The sequence below is a fragment of the Limulus polyphemus genome, unplaced genomic scaffold (genome assembly GCF_000517525.1).
Source record: "Limulus polyphemus unplaced genomic scaffold, Limulus_polyphemus-2.1.2 Scaffold5535, whole genome shotgun sequence".
NCBI lineage: Eukaryota > Metazoa > Arthropoda > Merostomata > Xiphosura > Limulidae > Limulus > Limulus polyphemus.
The window spans coordinates 41,446-50,201 of NW_013671145.1; positions in this window are offsets into that span (position 1 = coordinate 41,446).

Below are 8,756 nucleotides of genomic sequence, written 5' to 3' on the forward strand. Positions count from 1 at the left end.
CACTATTTATAATCTATATAAAATACATGCCTCTACCACTATTTGTAATCTATATAATATACATGCCCCTACCACTATCTGTAATCTATATAAAATACATGCCCCTAGCATGACCACCAGTAGTTCTGCGGTAAATTTGCAGTCTTGCGACTGTAAAAATCGGTTTTCAATACATGTGGTGGACAGAGCAGACAGCCTAATTTGTAATTTTGCACTTAATAACCAAACCAAATAAAATACATACTGAAAAGTAAGTATATGTGAAAAGGTTTCACCCAGAGCTGCAAAGTTTTACTCGATGCCCGTGGTGGGCAGAGCACAGATAGCCCATTTTGTAGCTTTGTGCATAACTACAAACAAACCCTACGGTGGACAAAGTGTTTTGCTTCGCACTAACAAAAACAAAAAAAAAAAACAATTTCCGTAATATAAAAACCTAAACTACAAAAAAGAAAAATTTTTCTATCAGTAAACGTTAATAAAAAAATGTTTAACAAGATACCACTGTTAACAAATAATTTATTTTGATTTTATAAAAATTATAAATGACTTTGGTAATATTTAAGTAACTTTGGTAATGTTCTTAAGTTGTTTTCTAATTGTGAACAGATTTTTTTTCGTTCGAACCGTGGTTCTGAACTTCTACTTGTGTTCACGGAATCCACGTTCTAGTGTATACTGCTGAATAAATATCCGTCTATATGAATATTCACATATTTATGAAATAATAACTCAAATAATCTCGTTCACGAAATTTGAAAGAAGTTTGTCTAAAGGTGGTGACATTGGTTGCGTGATTACAAAAAGGAGTCTTCATATCAGTCGCCATTGTTTTCATTGTAAAAAAGGAATCCATTACATGCCTTGATCGTGAATTTTTTAAATATTTCTATTAGTGCTTGAGATACAAAAAAAGATGCTTTTTTAAAAACCGTATTTATCTGGATATGGGCCAGGAATGACCTAGTACTTAACGTGACGGATTATTAAATTGAGGGTTATGGTTCGCCTCCCGTTACCATATAATTGTGCTCTTCTCTTTGGGGCTGTAGGCGCATTATAAGGGTGACGGTCAGATCCAACTATTCAATAAGAGTTGCCCGAGTGTTGGCGACGGGTGCTGTTGATTAGCTGCCTTCCCTCTATCACTTTAAAATTAGGGGTGGCTGGTATAGATGGCCCTTGCGTAGCTTTGCGCAAATATCCGAAACAAACAAGTTATCTAGATATAGGCATGCTAGATAAATTATATGATCGTTGTTGGAAAATGTTAATACAGTTAACTGCTTCAAGAGCAATTTAGGCCTAATTCATATTCATATATAATAGTTTAAAAGCTCCTTAATCAGTAACTCACCGTGTTTCAACATAACATCAAATATTTTACCAAGTATTTTTATCTCTTCCGCAGTAATAAACAATAAAGCTTAATTCAGTACAACAAGAGAAAAACTGAAAAATATTAGATTATCGGTTAGGCTTACGAAAAAGCCACTAATGGAGTGCACTTCCTTTCGGAACACTAGTTAAACAGCTGTAGTTATTTAATTAAAATTATGTTTAAAAATTAACGTTTTAATAATAATAATAATACATTTTTTCACAGGAGCCTCGTAGAGAGATATTATACTAATGTGAAAATATAGATTTTATACGAAGAATATATCTGTTTTTTTTAATAATATAAAATAGAATTTTTAGTTACTAGATATTTCCGAATTATTTTTACGTTAGCTTGTTATGCCGCCTCGTTTTGTATTCTCTTTATGAAGACTTTTGTTTTTTAATAATTGCTTTGATTTATTGAAAATATTTTATCAAAGCCACGTGGGAAATTATTTTCTATGAAATAAATATGAATTGAAACCATCTTATAATTTTGGTCAAAGTTTTAATTTGTTCGATGCCATTTTTTTATTATTATTGTCTGTGTCTGTTTACACACGTGTAGTTGTATTGAATATCTTTTGAAAGCCTAACATTAAGCAAAAGATTTTATAAATACTATTTATGATCTTTAGACATTATTATTATCACTTTAAACGTTGTTAACTTTTTTGGGAAAGAAGTTAAACTGCAGTTTCTTAGGTTTTAGTAGAAAAATGGTTTTATAAATATTGTTAAAAAATAATTTGTATATTGTGGTTTGTACAATGAAAAAAAAACTATGGCTGTTCAGTGATGTTATCATGTGTGACTTCTAAATATCTGTAAATATTAAAGTTTTGTTGTTATTAAAAAATTAATATGATAAACACTGCAGGATTCTCTTGATATTGGGTTAAAGGTCAAAGAGGTCGAGAATGAGTTTGGACAGCTATAATTAGCATGAAATTGTGAAACGTTAAATACACTTTTTATACGGAGCTCTATAACACAAATATCGGGATGGTTCAAAACAGTGGATATGTTTTCTTAGGCTTTAGTTTTCTTTCTGAAATGTAAATGGTATAATTGTTTTTAGGGACAATAAAAATTACATCTGATGAGAGAGTTTGAAATTTATCTTGGCGATACTGTGTTTTGTCTTTGTTTTGTTTATCTTGGCGATACTGTGTTTTGTCTTTGTTTTGTTTATCTTGGCGATACTGTGTTTTGTCTTTGTTTTGTTTCAAGACACATGCTTTTAAAACTGAAACATTGAGTAATGATGATTATACAAATATATTTATTTATTTATTGTTTCATGACGTAAGTTAATGTACTTCAACTTTAATTTAAATTTGAAAAATTACTGTAATAAAATCTTTTTAAAAATACCTTAACAAGTGTAACGTTAATAACTCAAGGAACGCAAACGCAAATTGTTATTTAAAAATACATTTGTGCTTATATATCCTACTTGTTCATGGACTCGTATTATTTCATTACAACCAGGGCCGCATTAAGGTTTAGTGGGGGCTCTAGGCCCAGGTAACATTTGGGAACAATAATAATGACTCACTCTTGCCCTTACAACGCTAGAATCCGGGTTTCGATACCCGTAATGGGCAGAGCACAGATAGCCCATTGTGTAGCTTTGTGCTTAATTACAAACAAACACTCTTGCCTCTATTCTGCTAATTTTATGAACCATATTTTTTTTTTACTTGGGTGGCCGGCAGGGCCCTAGGCCGAGCCTAGGTGTCCTATGTATTAATCCGGTACTGATTATAACCATTATATCAAAACCATTCCGTTGAGTGGATATCAGCTTCTATGAATAACTAGTATCTGTATAATCATAACTTGGTGAATATGGTACAATTGTTTTAATTAATCAACCAAATTAGTATTATTTTAATTACACAACCTGCTATTAATTAAGATTTGAAAGTTCGTTCAGGATACATATTCTTTATGGAAAAAGTAATTCTAGCAACAAAAAACGAACTTTACTATCTAGATAATAATAAAAACTTTTTATTTCAATCAACATTGCGGCTCCATCAGAGTTAGTAGTACAAGAACTGTTCCTGTTTTTCAGGATTTGTAGTGCTCATCAGAATTAGTAGTACAAGAACTGTTCATGTTTTTCAGGATTTGTAGTGCTCATCAGAGTTAGTAGTACAAGAACTGTTCCTGTTTTTCAGGATTTGTAGTGCTCATCAGAGTTAGTAGTACAAGAACTGTTCCTGTTTTTCAGGATTTGTAGTGCTCATCAGAGTTAGTAGTACAAGAACTGTTCCTGTTTTTCAGGATTTGTAGTGCTCATCAGAGTTAGTAGTACAAGAACTGTTCCTGTTTTTCAGGATTTGTAGTTCTGGAGGGATTTAAACAACAAAGAGGAAATTCATCGATTAAAATTATCTTAAACAACAATAAAATACAAACAACCGAGTTGGTTAATTATACAACTAAAAATATCGGTATATTTTATCAATGCTAGAAACTGGGTGGGCAGAGCACAGATGGTACATTTGTGCTTAAGTTCAAACAAAAAACAAAAGCACGATATATTTTAAGTTAATCTAATGCTCGCTCAACGCTCATTGTCTACTCTGTAATAATAATAATAATAATAGCTTCCGATCACATTAAGAGTGAAACTTAAGATCAACAAGGTAATCAGTATAGCTGGCTAAATCTACTTTTCTTGCGTTTCTATATATGGAGATTAAAATGTCATCAGTCTTCTCTGTTCGCGATATTTTCGGCCGTAATCCTAAACGTTCTTTGTGTACTCTAAGTAGACGATATTTTGAGGTCGTGATAAAGACAAGAGTTCCCGAGATGTTTATTATTACAGCGACAAAATAATTACAAACTTATTTTACTTTTATATTGCTAGACAGTACTATAAAAATAATCACAAGAACAAAACTGGTATGGAGAGGTTTTTGAAAGCAACAAAGTTCTTTAGTGAAACATAATATCTCTCCAGTGGTCAGCGGTAAGTTTATGGACTTACACTGCTAAAAGCAGTCGTTTCGCGGTGGACAGATTGCAAATATCTCAATTCGTAGCTTTAAGCTAAACACACACACACACAAAAGAAAAAAATTAAAACATAGATGTTTATAATATGTTATTAATTAGCAAACAATATTTAGCAAAAATAAAAAATTCAATAAAATGTAAAAAACGTGATGCTTTGACTTAAAGTGTCTCAAGAAAATTTTGATTTACCTACGGTTTAGGTTCACTCGTAATATAGATACACACACACACACATTATTCAATATTTATATCTTGTTTGTCAAGCATACATTTAATTTTTCAAAATCTTAAAAACTGGTTTCATTTTCCATGAAGTTCCCTGGGAATTGGTTTTGTTGCCCTAGCCTTTATGCTTCTATTCGGATCACCTGGTGGGACAGCGGTAAGTTTATAGGCTTACAATGCTAAAATCGAGGGTTCGATTCCACATGGCGAACACAACAGATAGCCTTATGTGGCTTTGTCCTAAAACAAACTTATATTCAGTTTCTACGATCAAAAGTTAGAGTGTTTAACTTTTTCATGTGCACGTGTACTCTCGAACACAAAGGTTCTACAGAAAAAACAATAAGTATGGGAGTAGATTAGGCTTAGTTAAAACAGAAAAAGAACGTGGCAGGACTTTAACTATAAACCAGATGTATTCACAGAGAAATAATCCTATCCTCTTCGCCGTTCAAATTATAGTCACAGACAACAAAGTAACTCATTAAGTAACTTAGTAACATTAACTAAGAAAGTTAGACGATATTTATAACTTTTGTAGCGAATCATTTTATGAAAATAAAAGTGGAAGTTATAAGTGACGAATTATGGGGAAATATGTTCCCTTTACCCATATTTGGAGAAGGGAAGGGGACTTGGCATTTTAAAACTTTCCACAAACTATTCTTGAGTCCTTAAGACAAATTTGAAAATTAAAATGACAATGTTGTAAGTGTGTATGCTAAAAACATTGTTATAAAAAAAACAAAAGAAATATCCATTAATTCAGCTTTCAAAAAATAAAAACAACAACTCTAGATTAGTAGAGAAACTCCTGGTATTAAAAAAGACCATGACTCATTGCATAAACACTAAACTTCACTACAATTAAACTATTTATACCTGATGACTTAAATGGAAAAATTAACTCTTACGAATCCACTGGATAAGGCATTCAATTATCATTTCAACTAGCTCCCCAGTGGCTCAGAAGTACGTTTCAGGCTTACGACGCTAAAAGTCCGGTTTCAATTAAACACCAAATATTTGATTATTCTAAAAAGCGATCGATAGGGACGCTAGTGTTAATAGAACATGGAATTTTGACACAAGTACGTTCCTCTCTTGAGATGTGGATCATCAGAACAAGATTGACCATTTTGTTTCTATAACAATAATCGACAACCGAACAACTGATAGGAATAATCCAATACTCTTCTCTTTCAATTTGCCTAATATTGACACCAGGTTGCACTCTTAATTGTTTTTCTTTTCACCCCAAAGAACCTTCCAACCCTAAACTATAATTACTTTGAAGTTGTGCATATATTCTAGTACTGTTAACAAGATATTAGATAAGGGTTTGAAGTTAATGAAGACTCACAAACCACAAATTCACAAGCTCCCAGCTATAACTCGAAATCAAAGGCTGTTTCCGTGAGAAAGATGGCAGAAGAATGTTGACTGACAACAATATCTTTTCACAGTACTTGTTAAGCTCCTCGATGCAGTTCCATGTACTTTTGAGCCATTGGCATGTTTAATTTTGGTCTTGTAAACTGACGTTTACTTACACTGGAGGCTTTGTGGAAGCGTTGTTAACATAAGCAATCTAAAATTTATCTCGCTCGTTCTCAGAATCTAACAACGAAAATTATGGTGTCGTGCAATAGCAAGTAACATTGACCATTAGAATGGACACAACTGACGATGGACGAAGTAGTTACGTTGGACCTGGGACTTCGTTTTTATATGATGCGATTAACTAACTATCAGTATACAGTAAATACAGATTGAATTTGTTACAAAATTTATTAATAATAGTAATAACCGTCCTTATGACACCTAATTTAATACTTTTCTTTAGTTAGACACTCAACGTTTCGCTTTACAACTTCTTCAAGAGAATTTCACTAAAACGCAAACCGTAACTGATGTTACAAAGCTTCAGTTTGTTTGAATAATAAATTCTAATCGAATATATAACGTGCATTTCTACAGCGTGTGTTTGACATATTAAGTGGTAAAGTTTATTGTTGAAATAATTAACTGTTACCTGTAATAAAGGAAACTTCTTTCTAAGTAATAGATTGATATAACAAAAGTTAAAATTCAAAAATATAATAATTATAAGTAATGAAGTTAGTACTAAAACATAATTATAGGTGCCATCCTTTGTCCCTATTCATCTGTGGTCGTAGTTGTTCGATTTATTAATGTTACTTTAAAATAACCAACGGAGTCGTCATTTTATTTGTTTTAGAACAAAACTACATTGGGCTATTTCTTGTATCCAACGCTGAGAATCGAGCCCATAATTTTAGCGTTGTAAGTACGTAAACTTACCGCTATTCCATCGAGGGTGTGAGTAAGTGTGTGAATGTATTTTCATAGCAAAGCCACATTGGGCTATCTGTTGTGTCCACCGAGAGGAATCGAATCCCTGATTTTAGCATTGAAATTCCGTAGGCTTACAGCTGTTCCACCGGGAGACAGGAGTCGTCACTTAAAAATGGTGATTATATACCTTGCAAGTTTACTCCAGCCAAGAATATCTTCTTAGCTTTCTAGCACACTGTTTATCTTTCTGTTTAATTTACTTTTGACTTTTTTTTCTCAGGTATGGCCAAGTGGTTAGAGCGCTCCACTCGCAATCTGAGGGTTGTGGGTTCAAATCCCCGTCACACCAAACATGCTCGCCCTTTCAGCCGTGGGGACGTTATAATGTGACGGTCAGTCCCACTATTCGTTGGTTAAAGAGTAACACAAGAGTTGGTGGTTGGTGGTGATGACTAGCTGCCTTCCCTCTAGTCTTACATTGCTAAATTAGGGACGGCTAACGCAGATAACCCTCGTGTAGCTTTCCGCGAAATTCAAAACTAACTAACTAACTTTTTCTCCAACATTTTAAAAGTTAGTGTTTTAAGGCTAAATATATTTCAGCGCTATCTTCAATAGTGACAACTTGTTTTGATTTAAGCCTACTTTAATGAAATTCTTCTCAGTTGATTCTCAATTAAACACTGAACATTTAATTGACAGTTCGCGTCCCGTTTCCACAAAAAATACGCTCTTCACACTGAAGCCATGGTACGTTATAAGAATGACGGTTAAGTCCCTCTATTCGGTCAGATAAGAGTAGCCTAATAGTTAGAAGTGGCTGTTATAGATTAATTAACTTCACTCTAGTCTATCAGTTTAAAATTATGGACGGTTACAGGAAACGAGGCTCAGTGACTTCGCGTTTTGGAATCGTAGTCGGATGATTGCGAGTTGGAGGTTGGCTAATGTCATGCTGTTGTGTCTTCGAGCATGGTCAGGTGGTTATGAAAAACTAAATTTTGCATACATATGTTAAATTAAAATAAGACTTACATATACGATGGGTTACCTAGACGTATTATAACAATGGTTAGAAAGATAAAATTAGTATACTTCCGAATATTTTCCTTTTTTCTACTGGCTCATCACCCGTTCTACCAATTCTTTACACTAGTGTGTTTTACTGTTTGTTTGTTTGTGTCAGAATTTCGAGGAAAGCTACATAAGGGCTACTTGTGTATAGCAGTATCTAATTTTGAACTAATATACTATAAGGAAAGTTAATTATGTTCTAAATCAATGCTAGCTAAAATTTCGCTTTCGATTAAATAATTTTCCCACCAATTTTATCATTTAATATGTTTAATAAGCAAGTATAACATTTAGTTGTTTTTTTTTATCTTACTAGTTAGCATTAAAGTCCATAGATTTGAGAATGTCTATACCACGTTAATGATATTAATAACTGTTCAACATTTTTACAGAGAATAACTGATTAAGATTTTCTCGTAATTTTATGCTTTTAAGGTAATTCCCTATACATTCTCTTTCTTGGGGAAAGGGGGAGAAGTGTATATTTCATGTCCTGCTCAGCACTCATTACACGTTTGAAAAGTTTTGTGTAACATTTTATCCAAATATAATTTTTAGTAACAGCTAATAGAAGACTTCGTTCCCGCTACTTGCAATCGCAAATAATTTTACACTGAAATTTCCTCTCTATATATTATATGCACTTTTGTGACTTGTTAAATAATTCAATAAGAAATATTTTGGCGGCGTTAGTGTCGATAATAGTAAACCTCCTAATA